This window comes from Hippopotamus amphibius, chromosome 7 (genome assembly GCF_030028045.1).
Source record: "Hippopotamus amphibius kiboko isolate mHipAmp2 chromosome 7, mHipAmp2.hap2, whole genome shotgun sequence".
NCBI classification, from domain to species: Eukaryota; Metazoa; Chordata; class Mammalia; order Artiodactyla; family Hippopotamidae; genus Hippopotamus; species Hippopotamus amphibius.
In genome coordinates, this window is record NC_080192.1 from 51,777,864 (window position 1) to 51,792,332 (window position 14,469).

The window sequence follows — 14,469 nt, forward strand, 5'->3', positions numbered from 1 at the left end:
AGAAGTAAATAAATAGGAGAATATATAAAGACTCTATGCTATATTCATATTGGGCTTTTTTTTAATTTTTGAAGTGAAAATAATGACAATTTTTATTCCCACTTAAATTCTATTAAAAATAATATAATCAAATCTGAAAATGCTATGTATTCTCTTTCTATAATTTCAAAATCAATGAAATGACATTTTAAGTCACTTCTTAAAGACTTATTACTTAAAAGTTCAAGGGCCGAGATATACCAAACATTATCAACAGCATTCAGTTTTACAATTTACAATTGTCATTTATGATGACATTTTTGCTTCTAAGATGCTGACTGGCAGCTTAGGCATACTGAAACCTCTCCACAACTTCCACTACTTAAGGAACAGTCTTCAGAATTTGTATGTAGATAGGAACAATCTTCAGAATTCGTAAAATTATAACAATAAATGTCTTTTTAAAAATACATATGGAGTCAAGAAGCTGAAAAGAGATGTCTGATTTGCCCAAGCCCATGACAGTATGAAGATGCCCTTCCTGGAGTCCTAGAAGAATACTGTGTATACATGAGTTGGGTCCTAAATTTCTAAAGTCAAGCTGTGTATAGTAGGGAATCCTAGGCATCCAATCAATGCCCTGATAATTCTATTCAGAGCTTCAGGGCCAAAACCATACTCTGCCTAGATAGATAAGATTTTCTTCTTCGAAGGTATATTAAGTACCCTGACGGGTTCTCATTTCTCTCAGATGGTTTAAATGAAGTCCTGCCTCAGTGCAGCGCAATGATAAAATAGCCACAAGAGTGCGTCCAACTGGACCGCATGATTTAAGACACGACAAAACGGACCTCTCTTTGAGGTTGCTGTCCAGACGCAGGGTGCTGAATGGAGGAGCGTATAGTCATGACGTTTGCTTTCTTATAACAAAGACCAGGAAATTTGGTCCCACATTCTTATTTCAACCGACCTAATAGCCTCGGATTCCCTGCATGTATGACCAAATATGTTCCCTTGACTTTTTCAGAAGTACCTGCTGGGCATCCTGCCGATCTCCTGGCCGAGCTCAAACCCGGCTGGGCTTAGTCAAAACCACAACTATTTTCTCACGATCAAAAACGAGTCACAGGATTTAACTGGAAATGATCATTCGCCGCCTGCATGTAAGAGCTGAAATCAGGTCATTTACACCTCTTTTCTTCTAACTGAATAAGGGAGGGGAGAAGGTTTATGTTTCATCTGGTAATCACTGGCTGTTCCAGATTCAGAAATACAAAACACCGTTAACGTGGGAAGGAGATTTCTTTTTTTTTAAGGCTAAAGAAAGACGGTGAATAACTACTATAGTCTCTGCAACCAGACACCTCCTTGGGGAGAAAAACAAAGAAACCACGAGGTTCGGAAAGGCAGCGACGCGTTCCACCCTTTGGGACTCAAAGCCTCGACAGATTCTCCCCTGCAGCCTCAGGACAGCAGGTCCCCAAAGGCGCTGGGAAGCGGGGAGGGGGGTTGGGGGGAGGACAAACCCGCCTGGAAGCCAGCTGGTGCCACTCTAGGACAAGTGTGCGCTAAACACAGGTACGAGTACAGCCGGCTCCCTCTGCCGCCACCCCTAGCCAGAAAGCTTTATGCGCAAGGGCCCATGTACCAGGGCCGGGCTCACAAACCACCCCAGGAGGAATGCCGGGTGGTGTAGCAGACGCGGAGTTATGCAGCCTGGAGTAAACACAGGCTGACAGTAGAAAGGGCCTGGCCTAGCACAGGCAGGCGCACTCTCGGTCTTTACCTATAGAAAGGATCTCTACTTTGCAGGAGTGTTTCCTGCCTGCTCTACACCCGGACATACAAAGTAGAGGCTCCAGGTGAGATGATCCCGGCACTCACTTACGCAGCAGGGATCCTCAAAAAAATGCACCCGATTTTTTCCTTCACGGCCAATGACTTCTCCGACCCCAAGTATCAAACCTGTGCATTTCTCCGCCTCACACACCTCTTTCAAGGTGTGGCTTCTTGTGAGTCCGAAGCACAAGTGATTGCACGGCCTCTGACAGCCCGGGTAGCAGCCTGCACTTTCCCACCACTCGGAGAGGGCCGAGCGCACCGCTTGCCAGCAGCTCCGGGCACGAGCAGGGCTGGACCACACACAGGCCGCGGGGCGGGGGAGCGACGCGCAGCCGGCGGGAGCGGCAGGTCCTCCGCGCCTTGGGAGGCCGCTGCTCGCGCCCAGGCCTTGGTCCGAGCTCTTCCCTCCCAGGCCGACCCAGCCCCGCCTGCGTCCCGCCGGGGTACCCAGCACCGGTCGGCCGGCGGGTGCGCCCCGGCCTAGGCGGAGCTTGGCTGAGGCAGAGGCGCCAGCTCCGGGGACGCCACGCTACTTGCTAGCGCCCCAGCTGCCACCCCGGGTCCTCACCCGGCTCCAGGGTGCAGAGCAGCCGGGGCGCGGTCCGGGAAATGCAGCTGCGCTTCTTGAGCACATTGCTCAGGATGGTGCCCACGCCGCCACCGCCGCCGCCGCCCTGCCGCTTCAGGCATCTCCCTCCGCGCCGCAGGGAGCCGGGCAGCTTGTCCTGCCGCATCCGAGAGCACCCCGGGCTCCCGCGCGGCCGCCGTGCGCCTGGGTCCCCGCTGCCTCGCCGGCGGAGCGGCTGTGCGCGCGCGGGGCTCGCCGAGTCGCGTCAGTCCAGGGTCTCTCGGAAGCAGCAAGAGCGCTCGGGGGTCAACGGACCCTGAGGAGCACCGCGGGAGCCGCCAAGTGCGGGGCGGCCGGCAGGCATCTGCAGTGCGGAGCCTGCCAGGCTGAGGCAGGCGAGGGCTTGGGGCGGGGAGGAGGGCGGGCGCGAGCGAGCGCGCGGGAGACGGAGGCGGCGCTCCCGCCCCCAATCCCGGCATCGCCATGCGCAGGCGGGGCGGCCTCAGCTCGCGAGGCCCGGCCAGCTCCCGGCACCTGCTCGCGGGAGCCCGGGCGCGGGTGGATGAGCAGCTGCGCCCGGGGACCAGAAGCAGGACAGAGATTTCCCTGCCTCTTCCAAGATCTGGGAGGGACTGGAGGGGGCACCAAAGGGAGCAAGTCTTAGTCGCAGAATACCGGAGAGACGCAAGTGCCCACCTCATCCGAGCAGCCTTCGAAGAGTCGGTCAACAGACCGCAGGACGAACCTAGCAGCGCGGCAGAGAAGTTGGTGAAACACCAGCTTCACCGCAAATTGTTTTAAGCTCTTTCCTGGCATCTGAGAGAGGCACAGGAAGCACGTTAAAATCAGTAGTAGTAGTATATACTCTGTATATTAATTATATATTAATTAAATCTATAATATAATTATTATTATAATAATGGTTGTTTCTTTTGGAAGAGTAGACTTCAAGATAAAAGTGTTCCAGTTAAAAGCAGGCTTTTTTTTTTAAGTGCTTCCCCCGTCTCTCCAGCCAGAGACTTCAGTTGTCAGAACTATTAGCGATGATTACTGTTTGAAAAAAAAAAGTTATTCTTAAACTACATTACGACATTCGCCAATGGATATTAATCATAAAGATGAATAAATCGTAAGAAAGGAAAGGATGTGGAGGGAAATACAAAGATTTGTATATGCTAATATTTAGAGAAGAAACACGAGATGGATTTAAAAAAACTAGGAAGTATTTATATGGAAGGGAACAGTGTAGAGGAGAGAAGAAAACAGATTTCTCTGGATGTAGCTTATGTAGTTTTCACTCTGGAATAACAACTTATATTAATAATATTAATAAATCAAACAAAAAGAAAACCCTAATATTTGAAAATGAATGGAAACAAATGAACCTAACTAAATATCCTGTTGAGGGCATGAGAACACAGAAAAAATGAGTAAGTTGCTTTAGAGTATAGTATTATGCCTGTACATCAATGGTGGTGTGCACTCTAAGGGCAGACAGAGCTGCAAAGAAATCTTAAATGTCATTCAGTAGCATTATTGTTATTAATAATATTGATGTTATTTTTTAATTCTTATGTACACTATAGGATAACCTAAATAATGTCAAAGGAACCAAGATGTTTTCAGTGTAACAGAATATACAAGTGTGCAAAGAAATTAAGTTTTTTTAATCCTGCAATAGTATATCTTAAATGGAAATAATAGTACGAACTCATCGTTTTGTTTTGTTTTTTCCAAAAATACATATAAAGCCACTGAATAGATTTAGAGCTAAGGACAACCCAAGAGCAGTGAACACCCCAAGCATACAGGATGTAGTCTCTAAAAACCATTCCCCACTAAAAGGAACTAGGGCTCCTTTGAGGTGCAGCTGATTCCAGATCTGGGCCAGAAAAAGTACAAGATGAGCCTGAAACATCTTGATGAATTTAGGAAGGAAGGAAGTGCTCCAAGACTAATGGGGTCACGTCAAAAAGACACGAGAGGGCTTCCCTGGTCGTGAAGTGGTTAAGAATCCACCTGCCAATGCAGGGGACATGGGTTCAATCCCTGGGCCAGGAAGATTCCACATGCCACGGAGCAACTAAGCCTGTGCGCCACAACTACTGAGCCTGCGCTCTAGAGCCCATGAGCCACAACTATTGAACCCACGTGCCACAACTACTGAAGCCCAAGTGCCTAGAGCCCATGCTCCACAATAAGAGAAGCCACTGCAATTAGAAGCCCACACACCACAACAAAGAGTAGCCCCCACTCACCACAACTAGAGCAACTAAAGCAACTAAAGAAAGCCAGTGCTCAGCAACAAAGACCCAATGCAGCCAATAAATTAATTTTTAAAAAAAAGACATGAGAGCCACACAAATAGGATACTATTAGCCAAAGATGGAACACTTTGAGCATCAAAAGCAATGGCTGCTAATTGATAGATGAATGGATAAAGAAGATGTGGTACATATACAATGGAATACTATTCAGCCATTAAAAAAGAATGAAATTTTGCCATTTGCAGCAACATGGATGGACCTAGAGACTATCATACTAAATGAAGTAAGTCAGAGAGAGAAAGACAAATACCATATGCTATTATTTATATGTGAAATCTAAAACATGACACAAATGAACTTATTTATGAAACAGAAACAGACTCACAGACATAGAAAACAAACTTATGGTTACCAAAGGGGAAAGGGGGTTGGGGAGGGATAAATTAGGAATTTGGGATTAGCAGATACAAACTACTATATATAAAACAGATAAACAACAAGGTCCTACTGTATAGCACAGGGAACTATATTGCATATCCTGTAATAAACCATAATGGAAAAGAATATGAAAAAGAATATATATGCATATATATAATGAATTACTTTATTGTACACCAGAAAACTAATACAACATTGTAAATCCACTATACTTAAATATAAATAAATAAAAATTAAAAAAAAATGGCTGCTAATGATTGAAAGATATTGACTTTAAAAAATACACTCCTAATGATATTCTGAAAGAACTAAAAAAGAAGTCCTTCAATGACTCTGGCACACTTATTCTGTAATCAGTGCATTCTGGGCTTTGTGAATTGCCCCCAGAATTTAAGAACGGTATCAGAAATGATATAATACTAAGCGTGAAATATACATTTCACACCTAAAAATCTGTTAAAATGAGATTAGTCATCTGCAAAAGTAAAGCCAGCTGATAAGGATATACAGGCTATTCAGATATGCCCACCTGTGTGAGATAAAGATGCTTGAAAAGGGCAGTAGTCTGCCTCATCACTTTGGATCATTGTTGAACCTGGTCATGATGAACTGTTTGGCTTAGATTTCCCAACATTTCACACCAAGCTGAGGTATAGAAATCTAGGCTCATTCACCCTGATTTGCTTAGTGTTTCAGTACATGTTCGTTCTCCTTCAGCTTTCTCTTAATTTTAATAAGATGTCCATTGACTCTTCTGGCCTGAGAACAATAACTGAAAGATATCTGATGTTTGGCTTTGGATAATTTTTTTAGAGGGCAACACAGACCCCTGGGTGAAGACTGTTATGAACACCCACAAAGGAAGAAAACTGGAAGGAGAAGGAAAATCCAGACCAACTGATAAGTGCACGCACAGTCTCGTCTTCCAGAGCTCTCATCTGCTCAAACCATAGAGGGCCTATGTCCTCTTTTAATGAGAAAGGCTTTTCACACTCGGTTTCTAGCAGTAGGCCAGCAGGAAAGACAGCCTTGCCAGCCAAGAGGAGGAGCAATGTACTCTGCTTTACAACACTGCCTCTGGGGTAGAAAGGACATCCAGGCCTGGCTGACATCTGCCACTCAGACCACCTTGCACCCTTTGGCTGAGACCCTATGCTCACAAAGCAAACTTCTGATTGTCAGCTGGCTTCCCGTAGAGGCTTTGCTGCTGAGGAGAGAACACACTGACCAGTTAACAGCAGCCAATGTCCCTGAGTTCCCTCAACTCTCACTGAGCTGAAGAAATCAAATTTCTGGGCTGCCAAATCTCAAGTGTATACCCTAGATTACCAGCTCACCCCAATGTGTCATGTCTGACAAAAAGGCCTGTCTCTGAAATTCTTCAGTTACAGCATTTTTTTTTTTTTACTATTAGTGACAGGGGCTTGTTTATTTTCAAGATAAAAATTCTATTTCACTCAGATTTATTACAAGGAAAACTGACTGGTTTAAATTTTAAAAAAAAAAAACTTTCTTGAAAACTTCTCATTCTAAACTACACAGAAGTTGAAACTCACAAAAAAATTTGAGTTTCTACTATTAAAGCAATACATAATGAAGGAATTAAATAATATCATTTTGTTTACATTGGAGAGGAAAGGCAAGACTGCCAACTTTTGTAGCAAACAGATAATTAAGCACTAAAATACAATGCTCTAAAAACAGCCATTGCACAAGCCTAGCATTATATTTATTGTATGACTCATAGTTCCTTATTTGTGTCTGGAATATTGTTTTCCAAAAGCAAAAGATGTCATCTGAAGTCAACCTGCAGAGGAAACAATGCTAGCATGAACTCTGCTTGAGGATCTCTGCTGGTGAGATTTCCAGCCAAAGCCAACTTACCATCACTCTTCACTAACTGAGTGATCTTTACTAATCAAATAAGATCAAGTGAATTCGAGTCTGGGCAAATCGTACCTTGGCATGGTTCAGAGCAGTTATGATTTAAGCTGAATTTGGGAAGAGGAAAACTCACATTGTATGAGAATCTGTTACTGGGTTGCTAAAGAAAATGAGCGCTTTGACGAAATACCCTAAATGTCTCAGAGAGTCCAATACCCACGGTACATCCTCAGGGATGCAAGCTTCCAGGCCAAAACAAGGAAGTACGGATCATTCAGCTACCCCTGCATCTTCAGGCCTACGTGCTGGCAGTGAGGCTTCCCTGAGAGCAAATTCTTCCTTTAATGGAGAAAGGGGACAAGTCAGGAGGAAAAGCAAGTCCAACATAAGAAATAGAAGTTATATCCCACGGGGCTTCCAGAAGGGAATCAGGTTTGGGATTTCTGGGATTTCCTAATGCTGTTACTTTTGTTTAACAGTAAACTCTTAAAAGTCTTAAAATAAAAAGGGCCTATGTGTTCATCTGCGGGGACTGAACAGAGCCAGTAGTGGAAGTTACCAAGAGAAAAAGCTCCAGAAACCTGCAGCAAAGAAAGAGAAACCACAGGGAGCTGGTCGGCTCTGGAACTCATCCTCACGGCTTCAGGGCCCCCTGGTATCTGTTCTCCAGCCCACACGTCTCAGAGGGTCTGAAGAGATTGTACCAGATATCAGGCCCAGCACTGTCTCTCAGCAGACAGGAGATGGTACGTCTTTGCACTTGTGCTAAGGAAAAGGATGGTGGTCTAGCAGCATAAAAGTCCCTCTTCTCCTCTCCCCACAATTTCTGAAGGTGTGTAAGCAACTCCTAAATAGGAAAAGTATTACCTCCTAAAAGGATGGTAAACTGTGATCAGTCACATAAGAAGTTAATGCTCGCCTCAGACTTACTTAAAAGTAGAGCCTTAATAAGCAGTTCCTTCAACTCATCATCCAGGACAGAGCCCACACAACTATGAGCTCACGGAGACGAGCATCATAACCACTTTCCCTCATGAAAGAGACAGAGGAAGGGCAGCAGGAAGAAACCGAGGGGAAAGGAGAAACCTTACAATTACCTGGCACATCATATGATGTACACGGGACATTTTGTTTTCTTTTTGTATGGTTTCTCTTCTCAGCCATCAAAACCTATTTCTCTATTTAAATACCGGCATCCTTGAAGACAGTCAGGTGTGGCTTTTTTATTTTGTTTATCTCAGAGAAAGGATTCTGTTGCACATGGAACAGAGAAGCTTTGAAATTTCGACACCAAATCATACTCAGCACCACCTTCTACCTCCCAACAGTCCCTGCTTATGCTCTCTCGGGACAATTCTTTTTTTTTTTTTTTTTTTAATTTATTTTATTTGTTTACTGGCTGCTTTGGGTCTTTGTTGCTGCACACAGGCTTTCTCTAGTTGCGGCAAGCAGGGGCTACTCTTTGTTGAGGTGCTCGGGCTTCTCACTGCCATGGCTTCTCTTGTTGTGGAGCACGGGCTCCAGGCGCATGGGCTTCAGTAGTTGCGGCACATGGGCTCTATAGTTGTGGCCCACGGGCTCTAGAGCACAGGCTCAATGGTTGTAGCACACGGGCTTAGTTGCTCCGTGGCATGTGGGATCTCCCTGGAGCAGGGCACGAACCTGGGTCCCCTGCATTGGCAGGCAAATTCTTAACCACTGTGCCACCTAGGAAGTCCCGACAATTCTTTTTAATCAGATATTTTAAGAAACAAAATCATTCCTAACATTCTCCCCAGGCACACTCAAATATCTTGGATGAAGTATTTTAAGAATAACCAGTTTTATTTACAGACCAGAAAGTTTCAAACTCAAAACATTTAATATAAAAATTTAATACCTAGTTGGAGTAAAGTCCCATTTCAGAGTACCATACCGGAAATATACATAAAACCTTGCATCCGGGTCCATGTAACTTCAGATGCAGAGCTAACCCAAGATTGTCTGTTTTCTAAGTATTTTCTTGCTTCAAAATAACTGAAATTGAGTCAATACCACTTGAGGTAGGTTTCTGCTGACCATATAAAACATGTTTACATTTCTTTCATTCATTCATTCATTAGCGAAATAAACATTTATTCCTCAACCGCTGTGGGAAAGGCATCGTGCTACGGCCTGTGGGCAGCAAAAGTATAAAATCAGTATGTTCTCTACCCTCAAGAAGCTTATAGTTTACTGAGGGACAGACAAAGAAGGGAGGGATGGGACAGGGTGAAAGCTTCATTTAAAATACTATGCACCGGACTTCCTAGGCGGCGCAGTGGTAAAGAATCCGCCTGCCAATGCAGGGGACACAGGTTTGAGCCCTGCCCTGGGAAGATTCCACATGCCACGAAGCAACTAAGCCCGTGTGTTACAACTACTGAACCTGTGCTCTAGAGCCCATAAGCCACAACTATTGAGCCCATGTGCCGCAACTGTTTAAGCCCACGCGCCTAGAGCCCGTGCTCCACAACAAGAGAAGCCACTACAATGAGGAGCCTGCACACCACAATAAAGAGTAGCCCCCACCTGCAGCAACTAGAGAAAGCCCATGTGCAGCAATGAAGACCCAACACAGCCAATAAATAAATAAAATAAATTTAAAAAAAAATAAAATAAAATACTATGCACCTAGGAATAAACCTGCCTAAGGAGGCAAAAGATCTGTATGCAGAAAACTAGAAGACACTGATGAAAGAAATCAAAGATGATACAAACAGATGGAGGGATATACCATGTCCTTGGATTGGAAGAATCAACATTGTGAAAATGACTATACTACCCAACGCAATTTACAGCTTCAACGCAACCAACGGCATTTTTCACAGAACTAGGACAAGAAATCTTATGATTTGTATGGAAACGCAAAAGATCTCGAATAGCTAAAGCAATCTTGAGAAAGAAAGACAGAGTTGGTGGAATTAGGCTTCCTGACTTCAAACTATACTACAAGGCCACAGTGATCAAGACTGTATAGTACTGGCACACAAATAGAAAGGAAGATCGATGGAACGGAATAGAGAACCCAGAGGTAAATCCAAGCACATATAGGCAGCTTATCTTTGACAAAGGAGGCAAGAATATACAATGGAAAAAAGACAGCCTCTTCAATAAGTGGTGCTGGGAAAATTGGACAACAACATGGAAAAGAATGAAATTAGAACACTTCCTAACACCATCCACAAAAATAAACTCAAAATGGATTAAAGACCTAAATGGAAGGCCAGGCACTCTAAATCTCCTAGAGGAAAACATAGGCAGAACACTCTATGACATACAACAAAGCAAAATGCTTTTTGACCCACCTCCTAGAAGCATGGAAATAAAATCAAGAATAAACAAATGGGACCTCATGAAACTTAAAAGCTTTTGCACAGTGAAAGAAACCATAAACAAGACTAAAAGGCAACCCTCAGAATGGGAGAAAATACTTGCCAAAGAAGCAACGGACAAAGGATTCATCTCCAAAATATACAAGCAGCTCATGCAACTTAATACCAAAAAAGGAAATAGACCAATCCACAAATGGGCGGAAGACCTAAATAGACATTTCTCCAAAGAAGACATACAGATGGCCAACAAACACATGAAAAGATGCTCAACATCACTAATCAGTAGAGAAATGCAAGTCAAAGCCACAGTGAGGTATCACCTCACACCAGTCAGAATGGCCATCGTCAAAACATGTAGAAACAATAAACGTTGGAGAGGGTGTGGAGAAAAGGGAACTCTCCTGCACTGTTGGTTGGAATATAAATTGGTACAGCCACTATGGAAAACAGGTTGGCGGCTCCTTCAAAGACTACAAATAGAACTACCATATGATCCAGTAATCCCACTACTGGGCATATACCCAGAGAACACCATAGTCCAAAAAGAAACATGTACCATAATGTTCATTGCAGCACTATTTACAATAGCCAGGACATGGAAGCAACCTAAATGCCCATCACAGATGAATGGATAAAGAAGATGTGGCACATATATACAATGGAATATGACTCAGCCATAAAAAGGAATGAAATGGAGCTATATATAATAAGGTGGATAGACCTAGAGTCTGTGATACAGAGTGAAGTAAGCCAGAAAGAGAAAAACAAATACTGCATGCTAACTCATACATACGGAATCTAAAAAAAATGGACTGATGAACCCAGTGACAGGGCAAGAATAAGGATGCAGATGCAGAGAATGGACTGGAGGACATGGGGTTGGGGGAGCAGGGGGCGAAGGGGAAGTTGGGACAAAGTGAGACAGTAGCATAGACATATAAACACTACCAGGTGTAAAATAGGTAGCTAGTGGGAAGTTGCTGTATAACAAAGGGAGATCAACTCGATGATGGGTGATGCCTTAGAGAGCCAAGACAGGGAGGGTGGGAGGGAGTCACGGGAGCGAGGGGATATGGGGATATATGTATAAACACAGCTGATTCACTTTGGTGTACCTCAAAAGCTGGTACAAGAGTGTAAAGCAATTATATTCCAATAAAGAGCTTAAAAAAAATACTATGCAAAAAAAAGATATTGCCACGATTTATGTCAAAGAGCGTTCTGCCTATGTTTTCCTCTAGGAGTTTTATGGTCTTTAATCCATTTTATTTTTGTATATGATGTCAGAGAACGTTCTAATTTCATTTTTTTACAGATAGCCGTCCAGTTTTCCCAGCACCTTATTGTTTTGGTTATTGTAACTTTATAGTATAGTCTGAAGTCAGGAAGCATGATTATAGCAAATATAATAACTATAAATGCATATAACCTTTAAAATTGTGAACCACTATATGCTACATCTTAACCTATATAATATTATACATCAACTATAATTCAATTAAAAATTAATTAAGTAAATACAATGCAAGTACTTGGAGGGATACCGTTATCTCTACCTCCTCCTAATTATCATACATTCTAATGTTTTCCCAGGGCTTCAATTTACTGAACTATCAAATTTCACCTAAAAGCAGGCCAAGGACAAAGCTCATCTGTGCTCTTCTGATAACTGTGATATTCAGCTCTTTATTTGCACATCAGGGGTAGAACTGGAAGAATGAGACCCATCACTCTACAAGATGAAATCACTGTTCAACCTGGTCACAACTAACTATGTACCTTAGAGTTCCCAACCTTTACACCAAACCATTCTGAGATTCTTTTTGACTGAGGTGAGGGATATGGAAGGAGAGGTTTCTCATATCTATTGATGCAGATTAGTTTGGCTTAGAAATATATGCTCCTAGAGAGAAAAAAGGTGATGCCTTTGAAAATAATATGCTTAACTTTGATGGTAAGACTAGAGAGGTATCAGGAAGAGGAGAGAGATTTGAATTAACATAAATGTTGGCTTGGCTGGCCTGGAAGACTTAGATCTCCCAGCTGGGTTCATCCATAAGAGAAGATGTAGAACATGTGAATTGATGAGGGAGCTGTGAAAGCTGCACCTGGTAAGGCCTCCAGGAGGCAACATGGTGTGTCAGAAAGGTCGTGCCCATGTGGCACGGAGGCCAGGGTTAGAATTTCAACACTCATACTTACTATCTCTATGTCCTTGGGCAAGTTGCTTAATTTCTGGGTTTCAGTTTCCTCATCTTTAGAATTAATGATACTTACTTGAGTAACTGTGAGAATTAGATGGCATAATGAAAGTCAAGATTCTAACACAGTAGTGGTACAAAGCAGGCACTCAAACATCTGTACTGTGGTGTCCTCCTTAGTGTTTGTTGATAATTGTACAAGATAAAGGTTAAAATGGCCCTGTTTGCAGTCTACCCAGAAGTCTTCCCAGCAGAGGACCAGGACCTGAACCACAGGGAAAGTCTAACTGGGTCAGAACACCCCCACTGAGGTCCTCACCAGATGCTCCTCTTTTGCGTTCTTACCCTGGAGCCCTCATTCAATGGGAGGAATAGAGTTTAGCTTCATGTCGTCTCCAAAGTGCGAAATCAGAACTGCTAAATGGGGTTATAGAGAGGAAGACATCAAAATTTAAGGACACTATAACTATTGTAAAACATAGCCTCAGGAGATCGTAAATGTCTTTTCCGTGGAGTTCTCAGGCAAAGACTGCAAGATCAGCAGTCAGGAGCACTGTGAGAGGACATTTAAAACGAGGTGAGGTTCAACTATCAATTCCAGTAAAACAGCTTCCAACACTAGGATTCTCTGAGAGCAACTGAACTGATATTCAGTCTATTACTCTGTAAGAATTCCTCAATCCAATATAAATGTTGACCAACTATAATGCTTGGAGAATGCAGTTTGGGTTGTTATAGTTTCAGGGAAACTAAAGTTTAAGCAAAAATCCATTTGGCTTCAATCCTCAGTAAGGATATTTTTTAAATGTATCATTATACTTTCTTGACTTAAAAAGTCAAGTCTGAACAAACCGAATTTTTATGTATTTACTAAAAATCTTAAATTATCCTGGTATTATTATTATTGTCTGAGAGTTCAGGATAGGTATCAGAAAGGAACTGCAAATCATGTTAGGAACTGCATTAAAAGGAAAAGGCATATCTCCTGAATTATACGGATGACAGATACTTGGAGGTAAGAGGAATTTTATGGTATGTCAGTCAATATAGGCCTGGGCATTGTAAAGGATAGCGTATCTGGTGATTAACATTCACTTTTATCTTTATCTCCACAGATACAGGAATTCACCAGTGTAGTTTTGTTTTTGCAAGCCAACTTAAAGTTTTGGTAATAGAGAAATACTCCTAAGGAAGCAGACGCTTTTCATAAATATATTTCCGATGTGCTCCTTCTCTTCTAGAAGCAATACAAGTGTGGCCTACTATACTCACGTGCTTAATACAGCAGCGCTGGCACCTTTAATCACCACCGTCTTTAGCTCCAGCTTACCACAGAGTGTCACTTGGCAATATGTCCGTCTGGCCTAATGCCAGCTCAATCAGATACACCAGCTCCTAAGGAGGGAATAGATTACGTCTAAATAAAGTTACCCCTGCTTTCTCTAAACTTTAAACCTAATACTTGAAAAATAAGTGCCACAGTGTATTTTAGGAAAATTCAAAATACTTTCCTAGCACAGGGCCTAAAATACATTAAGGACTCAGTAAATTTTTTTTAATTGCATCTATGACACAAAGAAGATCAGGTTGGGATCCTGCTGACCGGACGTTTTAAAACGGTACCTGCGTTAACACCTGTATTTCAGACGCAACACCTCTCCCACCCCCACACCTGATTCACCCATGCCCTTGAATTATTTATAGGCTTCTCAATAGATCATAAACTGCCTTGAGCACAGGGACTAAGACTTCTTTGTTGTTGGATCTCTCCCCTGCCTGCAGCCAGCATGGGGCTCGTACACGTTCGACACTCAGTACATGGACATGAACAATAAACAACATCATAAATTCATCAGTCAAGAAGAGAGCTAGACCTTCCCACTCATTAAAAAAGTGCTTTCTATTCAACTACAAAAGAAATAAGCAGATGTGTTTAT

The 14,469-nt window shown here is 42.9% G+C and overlaps 1 protein-coding gene across 3 annotated transcripts in view; it reads right to left on the bottom strand.

Annotated features, from left to right (window-relative positions):
* TBC1D30 (TBC1 domain family member 30) overlaps nt 1–14,469 on the bottom strand; it is an 80,161-nt gene that overhangs the window by 36,768 nt on the left and 28,924 nt on the right. The gene's annotated exons all lie outside the window — the stretch shown is intronic.